A 21,913-nucleotide genomic window follows, 5' to 3' on the forward strand; every position below is an offset into this window, starting at 1 on the left:
TAGAGCAACAACTATATTGGATTGAGGTGGTTGAGCCAGATCATTGTGTAAGAAGTAGAGTTGGTGCATCGCTGTGATGATGCCTCCGAATTTGTGAATTGGACATTGAGTTTTCATATATTCCATAGTCTATTCAGGCTTGGAGTTAGGGATAGGGCTACAGATTTGCTGCAGAAATATGTTTCAGAGCATCAGTGTTTGGCACTACATGTAGGGCAGTTCCACATATTAGGCAAACATCACAATTTCAGCATCATCTTAATTTTATATATTTATATGGGATATAATATAGAAGGTAATTATTGCTTTAGAAATGACATTATTCACACAGATGATTTCTATCTGAATCTCTTGGTTGAAATACTTTGCCCAAGGTAAGATAACTGTGCGATTATGGTAATGAGTATCCACGTCCGTCTGAGACCGTGGAACTGCCCTCCAGCACTGCCGCTCACATCAGGGGACGTAGGAACGACTATGGTTGCTGGCTTCACCGTGGCCAACTAGTTTATTGATGGGCATCTCCTCCTTGCCATCCTAAATTTCCACCACCATCACCACCTCCACAACCTTGTGCTTGTCGCCCCCAACTCAAGCTCAGTGCAAACCCCTTGGAGGGCTGGCATTACCCAAGGGACACAGAACTCTGCCTCACATTTGGTTTCTAGAAGCTCCGCAACAGCCACACTGTGGATGTAGACAGCCTTTAGCGTTATAAATGTGAGCCACTCGCGTGTCCCAAACACTCAAAAGAATTGAGACGAGGCGATAGTATTAGATACAAATATTTATTATTAAAACGCGATGCCTTGTAAGGAAGGGGAGGTGCTGGTGGGGGTGGGTGGTGCTGGAAGTGTGGGGGGCTGTGAGATGCTCAGAGGGTGTTCGAGGCCTGGGGGGGCAGGTCTTGGGAGGCTTCTTGAATGCCGGGCTCCAGTGAGCAGCCAGAGATGTCCTCGTCCTCCTCAACCGTGACAAGCTGTGGACATACTGACCCATTAGACACTACACACAACTCGGTACTTCTACCAGCTCAACTGGGATTACACACAATAATCAGCACCCCCTACTGGCAGACAAATGCCAATTGCACACCAGGTGCTGAGTCACCTTGTGCCCACAGGGACATCTGTCATTGGGGGTGCCCTTTCACACGTGTTGAGATGAGATGTGATGTAAAGCGCTCTGAGATGCCCCGGTGTACAGAAAGGTGCTAAATCATTCTCATCGTTATCACTGTGTCCAGCAATAATGAAATTGTCTATAGATAGATAATCTGTATTTGTAAACGGGGACCATGACGGCTTAACGTGATGGTTAGACCAGCTCATCATTATCATAATACACTGAATCGTGTGTGCATGAATCTATTATTTACGTTAAACGCAAATTATATACGTGTGTGTGTGTGCGATGCGCGAGTGCTGTACACTCACCTCCACCTCGCTCTGCAGACGCTGCTGCTCCGAGTGTCCACTCTGCTCGTTGTCGCGGTAGGGCGCCAGCTCAGCGTGCAGCTCCGCCACTACACGTTGATACCACTGAATCTCTGCCTGCAGAGATTCCAGTTGCCAGTTCCTGTCAATGAGCTGCGTGGGCCACGTGCAAATGGCGGCAGAGGGACACAGGAAAGCATTTTAACGACTGCGTGAGGTTATTGCAGAACATACAGGTATAATAACACACACACACAACCAGGATCTTCATTTATAATTGAGTAATGTAATGAGCTACGAAGCTCTTTTACACAGATGTCCATACACCACCTTTGACCAAATAAACCGAAATGCATCCAATCATCTCAGATCTTGGAAGAAAAGCATGGTTGAACCTCAAGTGCTTGGATGGGCAACCACCATCAATACAAACCAAGATAACACCTATAAAAGCATGATGAAGACCGCTTGTGTTGCAATCGAAACGTCGTGGGTTTTTTTTTATATTATTAAAAAAAAGTACGTGACTTTACCGAAAGAATCAAGAATATGAATTCCTGCAGTCACGAAAGTTTTATGTTAAACATTTTTTAGGAATTAATTAACCCAAAATCTGGATTAAAATAATAGATTAAGATCGCTTCCCAACCAAAAAGAGGGAGGGGATGGAGATGCATGTAGCAAAGGGGAGCAGATGGTCTAGTAGTCGTAGGTACTTCTACTAGAGGTGGGATGGTGGATCGTAACGTGGTACAGTCCCTAAACAGAGAATGCTCAGTAACCTAGTGCGCATCCATTCTGTACAACCATCAGTGTGAAAAATAAGTGTATACATACAGTCCTCGACTTAGGAACACCATACTTACGGAGACCCGACTTACGGATACCCGACTTCCGAATCTGTGTCTATGAAATGTATTAATTTTTGGTTACCATTGACTTTAAAACGCGAACTTGCACTTCCAAACTGAACCACAGAACTATTTTGTTCAGTGCTGCGATCCTCCACGAGATGTCATGAGTCAGCCTCGTGCACGCGCACATGTGCGTATATGTGAAAGTGATTGTGTGGGGAGCGGTAGTGTTGCAGTTCACGCGCTGCGCTACAAACCCACCGACCCAAGTTCAATTCCAACTCACGGCCAACACCAGTGACGATTATCTGAACCATTCCTGGGCCTCCCGTAGGTCAACTCGGCCTCAAATGAGCACCTAGCGCGCTGTATAAACATCACCACTCGGGACACAAATGCAGCTGGGTGTGGTGCTGGCACACAACCCCTCGCATGCCGTGCTGGCTTTCATAGGCTATCGCTAACAGCACGTGCCCCAACAGCCTATTAAAGCTACACGGTGGATCTTTGTGCGGATCGGAAGTGTAGCGGTGAGCACGCTTGTGATTTGAAAGCGGTGAGTGAAAATAAAAAATATTTTTACTACATTTTATGTTTTACTTACGATACACTATAATTTTAGTGTTAATGCAAATGTACATGATTTCTTATTTACGAGTTTAACAATGCTTGACTCTTTTGTTGAACCTTAACACATTTTATAACACTGACAATATGGGAATTTAAATATCGCAGATTATTGTATTCCGACTCACGAACCGTTCCGAATTATGAATGGGCCTCAGGAACTAAATGCGTTCGTAAGTCGAGGACTGCCATATTATTGATATATTTGTCTATTATACTATGTATATTATTAGTTGTTTATCATGTAAAATTAGTTTACACTTGAAAAATATTCACCATAAATCCGGTATGTGGGGAAAAAATATTGATAGAGTATGTGTAGTGGCATAGCGCTGGCTGCTGGTAAAAAAGGGTAACTGCGGTGTATGGTAGTACCCACGTCAGCAGGCCACGATAGACACGAGAGGGGGACATCTAGGGGAAAGGTCACAGAGGGGGGGCCATCGGGAACCCGCTAGTAGGTTCCAGAGAGGGGGCGTGGCCGTGGCGGAGCGAGGCCACGCTGAGAGTATAAGAAGGGCCCCTGTGAGGGACCTTGTGGCTGTTGCTGGAAGTGGGATCCTCGTCGTGCTGTTCGTATATATAAGATAGTCGTCGTCACCATCTCGTCATCGTCGTTGTCATCTCGTCGCTGTCGTCTTGTCGCCATCGTCGCTGCCGTCTTCAGTCGATATTACGCTGCTAGATAGGTGTTCGCTGTCTCCGTTCAGTGCTGTCAGTGTTAGATGGTTAGTGTTTTGTATAGGCAAGCAACGATAATAGTGTGTACCCACGTAGGGTGTCTGTATTATCCCAATGGTGCTCGTTAAATAAAAGAAGCGCCTAAAAGTCTTACTGTCTCTGAGTTAGTCACTACACATGTACACATGAAAGTGACTACTGTAGTCAGAGATGCAAACGCTTGGGCGTCATCTGGTGCCTTACTGTCGCCATCCAGCGTAAACTATTTGGGTCTTTATAGTAAAGTTCGTAAATCTCAAGTACGCTATGGCAATGTACCACAGTACATAACATGCGATTGGCTATCAATGACTTGAGTACGTTAATAGTGAAAGTACGTACAACGGGACGGCGTAAATAATGGTATTACTGTATATATCTGCGTTTGTGCCATGCCGGACTTCATAGGTGCTCGCTAACAGCACTTGCTCACCTTCGCCTCACTCTGCTGGTGCAGCACTTGCAGATCCTGGAGCTGAAAGTGAATGCTCTGCAGGTTTTCTTGGCATGGCGCCAGCTCAGCGTGCAGCTCTGCCACCACACGCTGGTAACCCAAAATCCCCGCCTGCAGGGATCCCAGGTGCTCATTCTTTTCGATGAGCTGCATGGGCCACGGACAAACGGCAGCAGAAGGACATGGCTAAGCATTTTAACGACTGCGTGCAGTTGTTAAAGAACATACAAATCCAACAAACACATACAGAACCAGTATCTTTATTTTAAATGAAGGAATCTGATAAGCTATGAAACTCTTTTTCACAGATGTCCATACACCACACCACCTATGACCAAATGACCCGGAATGCACCCAATATTATAAGATCTTGGAAGAAAAGCAGGGTTGAACTTTTATGGTACTTGGATGGGTGACCACCATCCATACAACCCAAGATAACACCTATAAAAGCCCAGATATATGGATTAATTAACCCAAAAGCTACTTTAAAATGTCCGATTATAATTGCCTCCCAACCAAAAATAGGGAGGGGATGGAGATGCACGTAGCAGAGGGGAGCAGATGTTCTAGTAGTAGTAGGTACTTTTACTAGAGGTGGGATGGTGGATTGTAATGTGGTACAGTCCCTAAACAGAGGATGCTCAGTAACCCAGTGCGCATATACACATCTGTGTGAAAAATAAGTGTATATATAGGCAGTCCTCAACTTACAAACACCTGCACTTACGAACCTGCTTCCATCAAATATATATTTTATAACATTGACTTTAAACGCGAACTTGCACTTGAAAATTGAACCGCGTCACTATTTTGTTCAGTGGAGCAATCCTCCGCGACATGTAATAATTCAGGATGGCGCTTGGAGCAAGTGTTTGCCTATAAGTGTGTGTGTGCACGCGCACGTGTCTATGTGTATGAAAGTGAATGTGTGGGGAGCGGTAGTGTAGCGATTAGCCTTCGAAAGCGGCGACCCGAGTTCGATTCCCGTTCATGGCCAACACCAGTGACGATTATGTGAACCGGTCCTGGGCGTCCCCTAGATCGACCCAGCCTCAAATGAGTACCTGGTGTGATGTGTAAACACCACCACTGGAGAGACAAAGGCAGCGAGGCATGGTGCTGGCCAATCACCCCCTTGTGTGCCATGCCGGCCTTCATAGGTGCTGCTCACTAACAGTACTTTCCCCAACAGTCTATTAAGGCTATACGGGGAGTCTTTGTCTGCGACGTGCGAATGCAGTGTACTCACCTCCGCCTCGCTCTGCTGGCGCAGCATGTCCAAATGCTGCAGCTGTGAGCGTCCGATCTGTGCGTTTTCGCGGTACTGCTCCAGCTCTGTGTGCAGCTCGGCCAGCATACGCTGATACCAAAGAATCCCCGCATGCAGGGATCCCAGCTCCTGGCTCCTCTCGAACAGCTGCTTGGGCCACAGGCAGAGGGACAGAGAAAAGCATTTTAACGACTGTGTGCGGTTATTGTAGAACATACAGATGCAACAACAGACACATTTAGAACCAGAATCTTTATTCATATTGGAGGAGTCTGATGAGCTGTGAAAATATTTTTCACAGATGTCCATACCCCATGTTTGACCAAATCACCCAGGATGCACCCAATCTTGTCAGACCATCATGCACACAACCCATGATTACGCCTATAAAAGCCCACATATATGGATTAAGTAACCCAAAATCTGCAGTAAAAGGTCAGATTAAAATCGCTTCCCAAACCAGGACAGGGAGGGCATGGACATGCACGTAGCAGAGGGGAGCAGATGGTCAGACCCTACACAGCCTGACGACTCAAGTGCTGTGTCACGGTCAGACCTGGGCCGTTCCGGGGCCAGGAGAGCCTGGGTTCTCAGCGGCCGTGGGAACGAGGCTGGGAGCATTACCTGACGCAGAGTGTCCTCATTCTCAGCTTGGGACGTGGTCAGCTGATCCTGCAGCGCCGACAGTCCCTGTTGGGGGGTGGAGAGCTCCGGCTGGGCACTGGCGCGCTCCGCCTCACTCGCTGCGAGCTCCTCCTTGCTCGCCTTGAGCTCCTCCCTCAGCCGAGTGATTGTGTCCTCGTCCTCCTGAGCCTTAATACAGGCAACGTTCGTTTTACCATCGTAATCATCACCATCATCATCATGAACAGCCATGATCCGTCCACCGCTGAATGTGTTTTTGTGATACTGCTGGATGAAAGTTTCCCTGAGCCATACCGGTCATGGGAATTAATTGATCATACTTCATCACACTGGTCAGCACGAAGTGGTACACCCAAGACTGGGTCAGATTTCACTGGCCACCAATGCTAGCCATGGTTGGTAATCAAACTCGGACAGCTTGGTTCAGAGTGCAGAAGGCTCATCACAGTAAATTAATACGTTGTATATCATCATAAATATTTCGCCGCACAAGGGTCTCCTCCTCTTGTGAACGCTGCCACAAATGTCTTAAAACTCAAACTTTAATTATCTTTATTTTACCAGCTAAGGCCTACTGAACTATATAGCTCTTTTTCAGAAGCGACCTGCCCACAAATGAAAGTTCAACGAAGTGGCTTATCATGTGGAAATGTATTGCAGCTATAGAATCTAAACGCACGTTTCTAAATGTGGAGGAAGAACCGGAGGACCCGGAAAAGATCCACGTGACCACAGGGAGAACATGCAAACTCCAAATATACAGGTGTCGGGGTTGGGATTAAACCCACAACCTCCTGCATACAGGCGAGGTAGTTAACATCTCGCCACCATGGCGCCCCTCTTCAGTGCCAATCGCGGCTTCACCACGCGTGCCCTTGCGAGCCGATACCTTCTTGGAGTTGCGCTCGAACTGCTTAAAAGCATCGGTAAGGGTGAGCCGGACCTCCTCCAGCCCTGTCGCCAGCTCGCAGGCCTCTTTCCGATGCGCGTCCTGCTGCTGCGCCTTCTCCATCCCAAGTGCCTGGACGTGCCCCTCCGACTCCTTCAGCTACAGGCACGCACACGTTCCACAATGTTGGATTCATGTCTGGGGAAGTATACTGAATATGGTGTGCAGAATGTGGAAATATTTTCTGGGTTGGAAAAGACCCAGCTGTAATTAAGCCCGGCTTGCAAACAGATAAATAATTACCACTTAAGTCATTTAAAGTCTGTGGTGTGCATATAGCTGTGTGTCTGCAAGCCTATATTGTTTCTCTAACAAATGCAAGCCAATCACATTTTAGAAAAAGTCCTGTAAACTGCAGCTGACTTCATAATTAAATTGTATTCATTCTAACTGAAAGTATTAAAATGTGAGAAAATACATTCGCAACTCTGAATCATGACAAATTATGAGAGGGAGTGAATTAGTTAAAGGCCTAGTCAGGGATTGCCTTGTCTAGTGTAATTACCTCATCCAACATTCACCTATCTGCAGACAAAATTAAGAGCCATGAGGGGAGGACCGATCCTGTGGTCACAATTATACCTTTTGCCATATAGAAATGCATTATCATACTACATTCGAAAAAAAAAACATTCTGGCTGTCTGCCTTCCTGGCTGCATCCATATTACTTATATAACCACTTCAGGTTTCAGCCACCTGTGATTAAGCCAGGTTCACATGTGCAGTGAGTTAATGATCTCAGCCTGATCATCAATGACTTCACAGAAAAGCCCATGAAAACAATGTCGGCTTTACACTAAATCGAGCTAAGTTCCAGCTCTGAAAACCAAAGATCAGACTGTTTTGTGATGAACATTACTCATTACTCTCCATAGCAGGGCAGATATCAAAGTATTTCCTCCTATTGTGTGGGTACCAGAGGGCACTTAAATATTTCTCAGAAGTAGTTATGTGATTTATGCTTCTGCAAACCATTCTCTAACATGAAACTTGAACCATCTTCTTTGGTTCTTTCGGTAAAGTCACGTAGAATGAGAATAAAATAATAAATTGATAAAATAAAATAACACAATAATATTCTCACGATGTTTCGGCCACAACACAAGCGGCCTTCATCAGGTTGTTGTGGCCGAAACGTCGTGAGAATATTATTGTGTTATTTTATTTTATCAATTTATTATTTTATTCTCATTCTACGTGACTTTACCGGAAGAACCAAAGAAGATGAATCATTGCAGTCACGAAAGCTTTAAATCGAAATGAAACTTGAATTTGGAGCTTTCGTGACTGCAGGAATTATTCTTTGGTGTTTTATTATTAATTTTATTATTTCTTATTTCTACGTGACTTTACCTAAAAAAACATTCTCTAACATGCGATGGTGCACTGCTCAGGCGATGAGGACAGGCCTCATGCACACACATGGAGGTGGGGGGGCTGCCGCATAAGGCTCTGGTTACCTGGTGCTGCAGCCCGGCGATCTGGCCGTGCATGCACTCCATCTCAGCATCCGTGTGCTGAAGTGTGTGCTGCAGCTGCACCACCTCCTGTGCCCTCGCGGCCTCCTCTGCCCTGGAGACTCCCAGCTCGGCCTTGAGAAAGTCCGTCTGTTGCTCCAGAGAATTGCCTGTCGGAAGGGACACAAAACCATGGCGATAAAGACAGTACAGCCACCAGTGGCAGCAGACAGAGAAGGAGCAGCAGCTCAGGAGGAAGAGTACCAGCAGCGGGAGTAGTAGCAGACAGAATAGGTCTGAGGTCCCTCAGACCTATTCACCAGCTTGCATGCAAACACAGGGTCCAGAATAATAATATATGCACAGGAAGGGCCTAGTGAGAGAGCAGTTAGTAAACCCAGTGCAGTCCTATGTTAGACAGCGGAAGTGGTCCACGTGGGAAATGAAGTAAAAACGAGGAATTACTCGTTTTAACTCGTAAAAAGAAGTTATTGGTGCACAGTGCTCGACAAAAATTAGTGTTCAATGGGTCCGTGGATTCAGAAAGATTTTGGAGCACAGGCCCCTACCCACCGGTCTCCTCGCAGCAAGCGTTAGCCTCCTGCAGTCGTTGCTGCAGCTCCAGTACTTCATGCCGCAGGTTGTCCACCTTGGTCTGCTGCACCTCTTGGTTGGTAAAGAGGTCGCGCATGTTCGCTCTCAGCTCCGCGGCCTCGGTGCCCAGCCGCTCGGTTTCAGTCCCGCGCTCTCGCGCCTCTTCCCGCGCCGCCACCAGGTCTGCCTCTGAGCGCCGCAGCAGCTCGTCACGCTCCTTCAGCGCCTGCGGGCGGAGACGGGCAGCATCTAAATTACACGTAATTACAACATGTAATTTGAATATATTAATAAATTGTTTAGCATTCATCCAAAATATTGAGAAAATAAGTGGGCTTGGGCAGGACACATTGCTGTTGCAAGAAGGGGGGTGGCTGTTGCGAGAGTGGAGGCCTCACCTTCTGGAGGACCGTGATGTGCACAACGTGAGCGTCGTACTCTGAATCGTCGTGCATATGTGATGCACGATATTCGGCCAGCTCTATGTATGCCAGATGCAGAGTCGCATCGTGCTCACGCCTCAGCTGCTCCTCGCGCTCGCCCCACCGCACTGCCTCCAACTCCACCTGCAGGCTGTTGATGGCCTGCGAGTGTGCCATTAGCTGCTCACGGGCAGAAGGGCACAGTGTCACAGGCACGTGCATGCATAGGTGGGCAGCCCTTCATCACAGACACATGCAGCGTGCAGATGAGGACAGGTACAGACATACAGACACACGGAGCATGTAGTTGTACAGAGAGATAAGAGACTATAGACATGGGCAGGAGGCACAAGAAAATAAATTACAGATGCAGAGACATACACACAAAGACACAAGCAAGTCATACAAATTTGGACACATTATGGAAAGACAGTGCATGTGGAGAGAGATGTACATAGCCAAAGGCAGAACATGCAGAGGGAGACAAGATAAGAATGCGGAGACACGGGCATTGAGTACAGAGACGCACATACAGGCGCCTCGCATGCAGACGGACGCACACGTGCAGTGAATGCTTTTCAAGATGAAAATAAGAAATTGAGATTCTATTGTAAACAAATCAAGAACTACAAAAATATGCAAGGTAAACACCTGTGGTCTTATTGAACATACCACAATCACGTTTAAAATATTTAGAATGATAATAGAAAGTCAAAAAATAGAACCATGATACATTGTATACATCAATCAACGATTGGTAAGCGTGCATACAACATGGCAACGTTCTTCATCATAAGATAATGAAGAAACTCGTTGCACCCAAATGTTCATCTTCAAATTGAGTCAATATTCAAAACAAATAACTCACAACGCCTCCTCACACCATGTCGGTCATGGGAATGTGTTTGACTATACTTCCCCATGCTGGTCAGCACCGTACAGATGTATTAATCAATAAAACATAATACATGCACATTATGTGGGGAGATGCTATGATACAAAAATTTAGTTTGATCTGCTTTTATCTTTCGTTTTCAACATTATTGGGAATAAAACCATGGACCACTCGCTACAGTGAATTTAGCAAAATTTATTACGGAACCAAAATATAATTCGATGGGTTTTTTGTGCACTCATTTGCAACTAGGCTGAGACCACTATGCTTGAGAATCCGGTTTAATCACTGTGGTTGGGCAGCTGTAATCCACATTCAATCCTGGCATCTCAGCCATGCTGGCACAGCATGTCTGACCCCTGGGGCACCTAGCTACCTCCCAGAATGCACTCATTTAATGTGCCATTTCCTTGACGTTCAGATCGTAACTCTGAATAAAAACTCAACGCATGAATCAATAATGATGCACTTAATAGGGCAGAGCTTCTAAAAGGTGATGTTTCAGGCAATGGGCCTTCATCACATCAGAGAAGTCAAAGCAATATCCATTGCAGCGTTATTGACGAATATGTTGAGGTTTTGTTATCTCTGCTTGTGTGCCACGCAGCTTCACAACGTGAACACATTATTTGGGTCTTTCGGTAAGGCCATGTAGATACAAAAATAATAAAATAATAATAACAATATCACGACGTTTCGATCGCAACACAAGCAATCGTCATCAAGTGAAGGATATGGCAGGAGAGCTGCCGAGGCAGGAAAAAATATATGGCGGGAGCGCTGCTAAGGTAGGGAGTTAAAAAGGTTTGAGATGGGTGTAGCTCAAGGGTCAGTGGGCAGGGCTTGATGAAATTTGCATGTAAATGTAAGATCGGCGTAATCTTGACAAACGAAGTTTCACTTTAGCCGTGCTCCGTGTAACAAGGGGACAGGGGGGTTGGTGGTGGCCACAGTACCTCCTCAGCATGGTTTTTCTTGAGTTGGTGCAGCATCTCGAGGAGACTCTTCTCTGTCTGGCTCAGTGAGCCACGCAGGGTGGCGAACTGCGCTCTTGCCCTGCTCAGATTGTCCCGCAGGGTCGACACCTCCCGGGACAGGTGGTGCATTTCCTTTTCCGGCATTTCCAACTGCGACGGGAGCAAGGGCACATGGCACGGGCACGTTAGCTCCTCCCAGCGTAAATCCTGCCTTCAATCGCATCGTGACATGCCATTCGCCATCGGATGGTGGAGACAACACCATGGCACATGGCAAGTGAGGTGCCTAATACACAGGTATACACACATAGGACAGATGGGCTGACACCCACACACCCAAGCAAAGGCAACACCACGATTCCCCGCACAGCCTAAACAGAGTGGTAGAATGCGCAGCAGCGCTGGCCTAGGAAACGCACCCACATCATCTTCATTTACATTCGCTCAGCCAATGACTTACGTTTATTCGGGACCTCGGGGTCCCGCCATAAGGTTAATTTGATATTCAGTTTTATCACAGTACGCTCTGAGCCACACAGCGCTCGCCAATTTTTAAAAGACAAACTCGTCCGCCGACGTGTTTGCTCCTCCTTGGTCTCTCTGCCTTAGCCCCAAAATGTCTGGGAATGTCAACATGCCAGTGATAAGGCCGGTCGAGGTGAGTGAGCATATGGCGGTTACACTGGTGAGTACAGTACATAATACTTCCTGATGCTATTATTAAAAAAAAAATTCGTTTGATGGAATGTTTACCATCTGTTTTATTACTCTTATAAAATAGCGCTGATACTCCAATGGAGCCCTCATTTATTGTTCATAAGAGATAACGCTGTCGAGAAGTCATCCCCATATATAATGGTATAACCCTTTTCGCGCTGATTTCCTGAATGCTCACTTCTCCACATAGGCATCTTGAGCGCTAAGCGAGACTGCCTGTATTCATTTCAGCCTAAGTCGACATAGGGGAGTCCCAACACTGGCTCAGATATCCCTCGCCACTGGTGTTAGCAGGTATTTGTGGTTCATGCGGACTTGCTGCCTTGTAAAAGGTGTCAATCTGGTGTTGGGGCAAAGCTTTTTTTTTATCATTCCATACACGTTTGCATTTTAGCTGGTAAGTGGCAGAGTGGTGGCCTCCACTCCAGCCTAGATTTGTCTGTCCCCTACCTCTCTTACCGAGTACAACTCCTCTGACATCAAAACACAAGGGGCCGTCCATAAATGACGTCATGCTATTTTGGACCCCTCCCCCTTTGTCACACGGTGTCACAAAAAGTCAGACCCCCCCCCCCCCCCAAAAAAAAAAAACATGCTTCAAATCGCTTTAGTTCACAGTTCCATTTATTTGGTATAGCCCTGTGAGCCATTCAGCCCTTGAATCGGGTGCACCCGCAACAAACAAAAAACATGAACAAGAAAACATATTAAACTATTGCCATTGTAGTGCGTATTAATGTGGTGCTGCACTCTGATGTTGTAGAACATTTATTAAAAAGTATTTAATTAAGTAGAACGTGTTGTCTATTTTTATTTAAAATTGCGCATTTTGATGTGACATCACATTTCTCAAACCCCCCCCCCCGTCACACATCGTCACAAATGTCTGCCAACCCCCCAAGTGCGTGACGTCATTTATGGACGGCCCCCAAGAGGTGGCACTACGCACCTACTCTGTTGACACATTCATTGTCTCATGTGTTGCTTTCTCAACTGTGGTCTGTTGAAGAATATCATGTATATTCTTGCCGACGCAGATAAAGAAACACAGGTGCTCAGATCGCTGGCTTTGCCCGAATTACAGGCCACCACGCAGCGATAAGGAGCCCGCAGCGCTGACGTAATCAAATGCAGCGATGCCGTCATCAGATGCAGCGATTACGCCATCGACTACAGCGATGACATCGATTAGTGATGACGTCATCAATTACAGTGACGACGTCAATTTCAGTGAAGAAGGCATCGAATACAGTGATGACGTCATCTATGGCAGTGATTACGTCACTGGCTTTACCCAAAAAGGGCGGAGCCAATGGCTCGGGCCTTATTGCGTCACCAAACGTCACGTGACCCCCAGGCACAGCTGCTGGGAAATGGCAGTTGACACGAGATGCTATCACCTTGGCAACGCAAACAAGGACCAACTGCCCAGAGAAAGCTTTCTCCGACTAAAATCCTTGATGAAACTCTCAATCTGTGATCTTAAACTATGAACCTCGTTACCCACGCATCAAGCGCTCAATTTAAAGTAAAATTTAAATATTTTAAAAAATAATATTTTTTCTCGATGTGATCGCAATACTCTATTTGTTACTTCGTATAACTCCAACGCAAGAGGTGGCGCCACTCACCTCCACTGTTGACGAATTTGGAGTCTCCAGCGTCGCTTGCATCTGCTGCCGTCTCTTGAAGAACTTCATGGCTCCTGTTGGGGGCGCAAGAGACAAACGCAGCCGCTCAGCTCGCTCGCCCTGCCGGAGTGACGTAACGCCATTGGGGTCGGAGGTGAGTGCGCAGGAAGTGACGCAATTGGCCCCGCCTACCATGGGCGGAGCCAGATCACGTGCCCCCAGGCACCCTATGGGGGCAGAGGAAGCTGCCTTCGTATCAGCCAGTGCTCAAAGTTCTCGACGCGGCTTTTGCGTCTGCGATTTGAAACTCGGAACCTCTTCACCCACGTGTCGAGAGTTCAATGTTTGAATGCAATTTAATCGAGGCCACTGTCTTGGTATGGTACTTTGACTGTTGGTGTTTTGCCATCTTGCCCAAGCTTGGATTTGATGTTGACAAATCTACAAGAAGGTATGAGCTTGCACAGTTTGATTTTACATGACATTTATTCGTGACTTGACTACATTTTCTCAATCCTTACTCGAGTATCTTTAATTGCATTTTGTTGTTGATGCAACTGGCTAACCCGACCCTTCTGGACGTGTGTGAATGAGAACGTCAAAACTCATGTAAAATACAGATTCTGATTTATCTACACGCACACGCAGAAGGCAAACGCGGGTACCTGGCCTCTATGCAGCAGACACGAGTAATTTATTATCTTTCAGGATGTTATTTAGAACTTTATTGAATGTTATGTCACCAACCAAACATCGAGCATAGCAACAAATATCATGCAACACTCCGGAGACGGACACCTCCCTTACCGACCTCACCTCATCCTCCTCACCCCTAGCCTCGTCCTCCTCACCCCTAGCCTCGTCCTCCTCACCCCTAGCCTCGTCCTCCTCACCCCTAGCCTCGTCCTCCTCACCCCTAGCCTCGTCCTCCTCACCCCTCGTCCTCCTCACCCCTCGTCCTCCTCACCCCTCGTCCTCCTCACCCCTCGCCCTCCTCACCCCTCGCCCTCCTCACCCCTCGCCCTCCTCACCCCTCGCCCTCCTCACCCCTCGCCCTCCTCACCCCTCGCCCTCCTCACCCCTCGCCCTCCTCACCCCTCGCCCTCCTCACCCCTCGTTCTCCTCACCCCTCATCTTCTCGCCTCGTCCTCACCCCTCACCTCGTCCACCTCACCCGTCGTCCTCAACCCTCACCTCGTTCTCACCCCTCGCCTCTCGTTCTACTCACCTCGTCCTTACCCCTCACCTCGTTCTCACCTCATCCTCACACGGCTACCTGCACTCTATGTAGTAGACGTGAATAATTGACTATAATTCAGATTGTTATTAATAACTTTATTACATGTTTTGTCACGAATCAAACATCACCTCCTCCTCACCCTTCACCTCGTCCTCACCCCGTCCTCGCATCTCGCCTCGTCCTCCTCACCCCGTTCACCTTCACCCCTCGTTCTCACCCCTCGCCTCGTCCTCCTCACCCTTCACCTCGTCCTTCTCATCCCTCAGCTCGTATTCCTCACCCCTCACCTCGCCCTCACTTCGTCCTCCTCACCCCTCACCTCGTCCTCGCCTCGTCCTCACCCCTTGCCTCGTCATCTTTACCCCTTAGCTCATCCTCCTCACCCTCACCTCGTCCTTCTCTAACCCCTCGCTCTCCTCACCTCGTCCTCACCCATCACCTCGTCCTCCTCACCCATCGCCTCGTTCTCCTCAACCCTCGTTCTCACCCCTCGTTCTCCTCACCCCTCACTTCGTCCTCCTCACCCCTCACCTCGTCCTCGCCTCGTCCTCACCCCTTGCCTCGTCATCTTTACCCCTTAGCTCATCCTCCTCACCCTCACCTCGTCCTTCTCTAACCCCTCGCTCTCCTCACCTCGTCCTCACCCATCACCTCGTCCTCCTCACCCATCGCCTCGTTCTCCTCAACCCTCGTTCTCACCCCTCGTTCTCCTCACCCCTCACTTCGTCCTCCTCACCCCTCACCTCGTCCTCGCCTCGTCCTCCTCACCCCTTGCCTCGTCATCTTTACCCCTCAGCTCATCCTCCTCACCTCGTCCTCCTCACCCCTCACCTCGTCCTCCTCAGCTCGTCCTCTCAACCCTCACGTCGTCCGCTTGACCTTTCACCTCGTCCACACCCCTCACCTCATCCTCACCCATCACTTCGTCTTCCTCCCCCCTCACCTCGTCCTCCTCACCCCTCGACTCGTCCTTCTCACCCCTCATCCTCCTCACCCCTCGTCCTCCTCACCCCTCGCCTCATCTTCCTCACCCCTCGCCTCATCTTCCTCACCCATCGTCCTCCTCACCACTCGTCCTCCTCACCCCTCGACTCGTCCTCTCACCTCAGCTCGTCCTCTCACCTCAGCTCGTCCTCTCACCTCAGCTCGTCCTCCTCACCCGTCGTCGTCCTCACCGCTCACCTCGTCCTTCTCACCCCTCACCTCTCCCTCGCCTCGTCCTCCTCACCCTTAGCTCGTCCTCACTCCTCGTCCTCCCCTCCCCTCGCTGTCCTCACCATTTGCCTCGTCCTCCTCACCCCACACCTCGTTCTTCTTACCCCTCATCTTGTCCTCCTCACCACTCGACTCGTCCTACTCACCCCTCACCTCACCCTCCTCACCCCTCGTCACCCCTCGTCCTCCTCACCCATCGTCCTCCTCACACATCGTCCTCCTCACCGCTCGTTCTCCTCACCCCTCGTTCTCCTCACCCCTCAGCTCGTCTTCCTCACCCCTCACCTCACCTCGTCCACCGCACCCCGCGCCTCGTCATCCTCACGCCTCGCCCACCTCACCCCTCACCTCGTCCTTCTCACCCACACCGCGTTCTTCTTACCCCTCACCTCTTCCTCCTCACCCCTCGACTCGTCCTTCGCACCCCTCACCTCCTTACCTCTCGTCCTCCTCACCCCTCGTTCTCCTCACCCCTCGTCCTCCTCACCCCTCGCTCTCCTCACCCCTCGTCTTCCTCACCCCTCGCTCTCCTCAACCCTCGTCCTCACCTCGTTTTTCTTCTCACCCCCCGTCCTCACCCCTCGCTCTCCTCAGCCCTCGCCTCGTCCTCCTCACCCACACACCTCGTTCTTCTTACGTCTCACCCCCCGTCCTCCTCACTTCTCATCCTCCTCACCCCTCGCTCGTCCACCGCACCCTGCTCCTCATCCTCCTCACCCCTCACCTCGTCCTCCTTACCCCTCACGTCGTCCGCTTGACCCCTCAACTCGTCCTCTTGACCCCTCACCTCATTCTCACCCCTCACCTCATTCTCACCCCTCACCTCGTCCACCTCACTTGTCCTCAACCCTCACCTCGTTCTCACCCCTCACCTCGTCCTCACCCCCACAACTCGTTCTTCTTACTCCTCACCCCTCACTCTCCTCAGCCCTCGTCCTCCTCACTCTCGTCCTCCTCACCCCTCGTCCTCCTCACCCCTCGCCCTCCTCACCCCTCGCCCTCCTCACCCCTCGCCCTCCTCACCCCTCGCCCTCCTCACCCCTCGCCCTCCTCACCCCTCGCCCTCCTCACCCCTCGCCCTCCTCACCCCTCGACCTCCTCACGCCTCGCCATCCTCACCCCTCGCCCTCCTCACCCCTCGCCCTCCTCACCCCTCGCCCTCCTCACCCCTCGCCCTCCTCACCCCTCGCCCTCCTCACCCCTCGCCCTCCTCACCCCTCATCTTCTCACCTCGTTCTCCTCACCCATCGCCTCGTCCTCACCCCCGTTCTACTCACCTCGTCCTCACCGCTCGCCTCATCCTCACCCCTCGCCTCATCCTCACCCCTCACCTCGTCCACCTCACCCGTCGTCCTCAACCCTCACCTCGTTCTCACCCCTCGTCTCTCGTTCTACTCACCTCGTCCTTACCCCTCACCTCGTTCTCACCTCATCCTCACACGGCTACCTGCACTCTATGTAGTAGACGTGAATAATTGACTATAATTCAGATTGTTATTAATAACTTTATTACATGTTTTGTCACGAATCAAACATCACCTCCTCCTCACCCTTCACCTCGTCCTCACCCCGTCCTCGCATCTCGCCTCGTCCTCCTCACCCCGTTCACCTTCACCCCTCGTTCTCACCCCTCGCCTCGTCCTCCTCACCCTTCACCTCGTCCTTCTCATCCCTCAGCTCGTATTCCTCACCCCTCACCTCGCCCTCACTTCGTCCTCCTCACCCCTCACCTCGTCCTCGCCTCGTCCTCACCCCTTGCCTCGTCATCTTTACCCCTTAGCTCATCCTCCTCACCCTCACCTCGTCCTTCTCTAACCCCTCGCTCTCCTCACCTCGTCCTCACCCATCACCTCGTCCTCCTCACCCATCGCCTCGTTCTCCTCAACCCTCGTTCTCACCCCTCGTTCTCCTCACCCCTCACTTCGTCCTCCTCACCCCTCACCTCGTCCTCGCCTCGTCCTCACCCCTTGCCTCGTCATCTTTACCCCTTAGCTCATCCTCCTCACCCTCACCTCGTCCTTCTCTAACCCCTCGCTCTCCTCACCTCGTCCTCACCCATCACCTCGTCCTCCTCACCCATCGCCTCGTTCTCCTCAACCCTCGTTCTCACCCCTCGTTCTCCTCACCCCTCACTTCGTCCTCCTCACCCCTCACCTCGTCCTCGCCTCGTCCTCCTCACCCCTTGCCTCGTCATCTTTACCCCTCAGCTCATCCTCCTCACCTCGTCCTCCTCACCCCTCACCTCGTCCTCCTCAGCTCGTCCTCTCAACCCTCACGTCGTCCGCTTGACCTTTCACCTCGTCCACACCCCTCACCTCATCCTCACCCATCACTTCGTCTTCCTCCCCCCTCACCTCGTCCTTCTCACCCCTCATCCTCCTCACCCCTCGTCCTCCTCACCCCTCGCCTCATCTTCCTCACCCCTCGCCTCATCTTCCTCACCCATCGTCCTCCTCACCCCTCGTCCTCCTCACCCCTCGACTCGTCCTCTCACCTCAGCTCGTCCTCCTCACCCGTCGTCGTCCTCACCGCTCACCTCGTCCTTCTCACCCCTCACCTCTCCCTCGCCTCGTCCTCCTCACCCTTAGCTCGTCCTCACTCCTCGTCCTCCCCTCCCCTCGCTGTCCTCACCATTTGCCTCGTCCTCCTCACCCCACACCTCGTTCTTCTTACCCCTCATCTTGTCCTCCTCACCACTCGACTCGTCCTACTCACCCCTCACCTCACCCTCCTCACCCCTCGTCACCCCTCGTCCTCCTCACCCATCGTCCTCCTCACACATCGTCCTCCTCACCGCTCGTTCTCCTCACCCCTCGTTCTCCTCACCCCTCAGCTCGTCTTCCTCACCCCTCACCTCACCTCGTCCACCGCACCCCGCGCCTCGTCATCCTCACGCCTCGCCCACCTCACCCCTCACCTCGTCCTTCTCACCCACACCGCGTTCTTCTTACCCCTCACCTCTTCCTCCTCACCCCTCGACTCGTCCTTCGCACCCCTCACCTCCTTACCTCTCGTCCTCCTCACCCCTCGTTCTCCTCACCCCTCGTCCTCCTCACCCCTCGCTCTCCTCACCCCTCGTCTTCCTCACCCCTCGCTCTCCTCAACCCTCGTCCTCACCTCGTTTTTCTTCTCACCCCCCGTCCTCACCCCTCGCTCTCCTCAGCCCTCGCCTCGTCCTCCTCACCCACACACCTCGTTCTTCTTACGTCTCACCCCCCGTCCTCCTCACTTCTCATCCTCCTCACCCCTCGCTCGTCCACCGCACCCTGCTCCTCATCCTCCTCACCCCTCACCTCGTCCTCCTTACCCCTCACGTCGTCCGCTTGACCCCTCAACTCGTCCTCTTGACCCCTCACCTCATTCTCACCCCTCACCTCATTCTCACCCCTCACCTCGTCCACCTCACTTGTCCTCAACCCTCACCTCGTTCTCACCCCTCACCTCGTCCTCACCCCCACAACTCGTTCTTCTTACTCCTCACCCCTCACTCTCCTCAGCCCTCGTCCTCCTCACTCTCGTCCTCCTCACCCCTCGTCCTCCTCACCCCTCGCCCTCCTCACCCCTCGCCCTCCTCACCCCTCGCCCTCCTCACCCCTCGCCCTCCTCACCCCTCGCCCTCCTCACCCCTCGCCCTCCTCACCCCTCGCCCTCCTCACCCCTCGCCCTCCTCACCCCTCGCCCTCCTCACCCCTCGACCTCCTCACGCCTCGCCCTCCTCACCCCTCGCCCTCCTCACCCCTCGCCCTCCTCACCCCTCGCCCTCCTCACCCCTCGCCCTCCTCACCCCTCGCCCTCCTCACCCCTCGCCCTCCTCACCCCTCGCCCTCCTCACCCCTCGCCCTCCTCACCCCTCGCCCTCCTCACCCCTCATCTTCTCACCTCGTTCTCCTCACCCCTCGCCTCGTCCTCACCCCCGTTCTACTCACCTCGTCCTCACCGCTCGCCTCATCCTCACCCCTCGCCTCATCCTCACCCCTCACCTCGTCCACCTCACCCGTCGTCCTCAACCCTCACCTCGTTCTCACCCCTCGTCTCTCGTTCTACTCACCTCGTCCTTACCCCTCACCTCGTTCTCACCTCATCCTCACACGGCTACCTGCACTCTATGTAGTAGACGTGAATAATTGACTATAATTCAGATTGTTATTAATAACTTTATTACATGTTTTGTCACGAATCAAACATCACCTCCTCCTCACCCTTCACCTCGTCCTCACCCCGTCCTCGCATCTCGCCTCGTCCTCCTCACCCCGTTCACCTTCACCCCTCGTTCTCACCCCTCGCCTCGTCCTCCTCACCCTTCACCTCGTCCTTCTCATCCCTCAGCTCGTATTCCTCACCCCTCACCTCGCCCTCACTTCGTCCTCCTCACCCCTCACCTCGTCCTCGCCTCGTCCTCACCCCTTGCCTCGTCATCTTTACCCCTTAGCTCATCCTCCTCACCCTCACCTCGTCCTTCTCTAACCCCTCGCTCTCCTCACCTCGTCCTCACCCATCACCTCGTCCTCCTCACCCATCGCCTCGTTCTCCTCAACCCTCGTTCTCACCCCTCGTTCTCCTCACCCCTCACTTCGTCCTCCTCACCCCTCACCTCGTCCTCGCCTCGTCCTCACCCCTTGCCTCGTCATCTTTACCCCTTAGCTCATCCTCCTCACCCTCACCTCGTCCTTCTCTAACCCCTCGCTCTCCTCACCTCGTCCTCACCCATCACCTCGTCCTCCTCACCCATCGCCTCGTTCTCCTCAACCCTCGTTCTCACCCCTCGTTCTCCTCACCCCTCACTTCGTCCTCCTCACCCCTCACCTCGTCCTCGCCTCGTCCTCCTCACCCCTTGCCTCGTCATCTTTACCCCTCAGCTCATCCTCCTCACCTCGTCCTCCTCACCCCTCACCTCGTCCTCCTCAGCTCGTCCTCTCAACCCTCACGTCGTCCGCTTGACCTTTCACCTCGTCCACACCCCTCACCTCATCCTCACCCATCACTTCGTCTTCCTCCCCCCTCACCTCGTCCTTCTCACCCCTCATCCTCCTCACCCCTCGTCCTCCTCACCCCTCGCCTCATCTTCCTCACCCCTCGCCTCATCTTCCTCACCCATCGTCCTCCTCACCCCTCGTCCTCCTCACCCCTCAGCTCGTCCTCTCACCTCAGCTCGTCCTCTCACCTCAGCTCGTCCTCCTCACCCGTCGTCGTCCTCACCGCTCACCTCGTCCTTCTCACCCCTCACCTCTCCCTCGCCTCGTCCTCCTCACCCTTAGCTCGTCCTCACTCCTCGTCCTCCCCTCCCCTCGCTGTCCTCACCATTTGCCTCGTCCTCCTCACCCCACACCTCGTTCTTCTTACCCCTCATCTTGTCCTCCTCACCACTCGACTCGTCCTACTCACCCCTCACCTCACCCTCCTCACCCCTCGTCACCCCTCGTCCTCCTCACCCATCGTCCTCCTCACACATCGTCCTCCTCACCGCTCGTTCTCCTCACCCCTCGTTCTCCTCACCTCTCAGCTCGTCTTCCTCACCCCTCACCTCACCTCGTCCACCGCACCCCGCGCCTCGTCATCCTCACGCCTCGCCCACCTCACCCCTCACCTCGTCCTTCTCACCCACACCGCGTTCTTCTTACCCCTCACCTCTTCCTCCTCACCCCTCGACTCGTCCTTCGCACCCCTCACCTCCTTACCTCTCGTCCTCCTCACCCCTCGTTCTCCTCACCCCTCGTCCTCCTCACCCCTCGCTCTCCTCACCCCTCGTCTTCCTCACCCCTCGCTCTCCTCACCCCTCGCTCTCTTCACCCCTCGCTTTCCTCAACCC

At 51.8% G+C, this 21,913-nt stretch overlaps 1 long non-coding RNA gene across 1 annotated transcript; it reads right to left on the bottom strand.

Moving 5' to 3' along the window:
• Positions 1-774: 774 nt before the first annotated feature.
• LOC142922814 (uncharacterized) lies at positions 775-2,649 on the bottom strand. Its single transcript, XR_012940358.1, has 2 exons — positions 1,437-2,649; positions 775-979 (listed from the first exon to the last, which is right to left on the bottom strand). It is a non-coding gene; the product is annotated as an uncharacterized LOC142922814 (long non-coding RNA).
• Between the last annotated feature and the right edge of the window lie 19,264 nt (positions 2,650-21,913).

Source organism: Petromyzon marinus, unplaced genomic scaffold (genome assembly GCF_048934315.1).
Source record: "Petromyzon marinus isolate PM22_M1 ecotype Great Lakes invasive population unplaced genomic scaffold, UKy_Petmar_22M1.pri1.0 PM_Scaffold_18, whole genome shotgun sequence".
Taxonomy (NCBI): domain Eukaryota; kingdom Metazoa; phylum Chordata; class Hyperoartia; order Petromyzontiformes; family Petromyzontidae; genus Petromyzon; species Petromyzon marinus.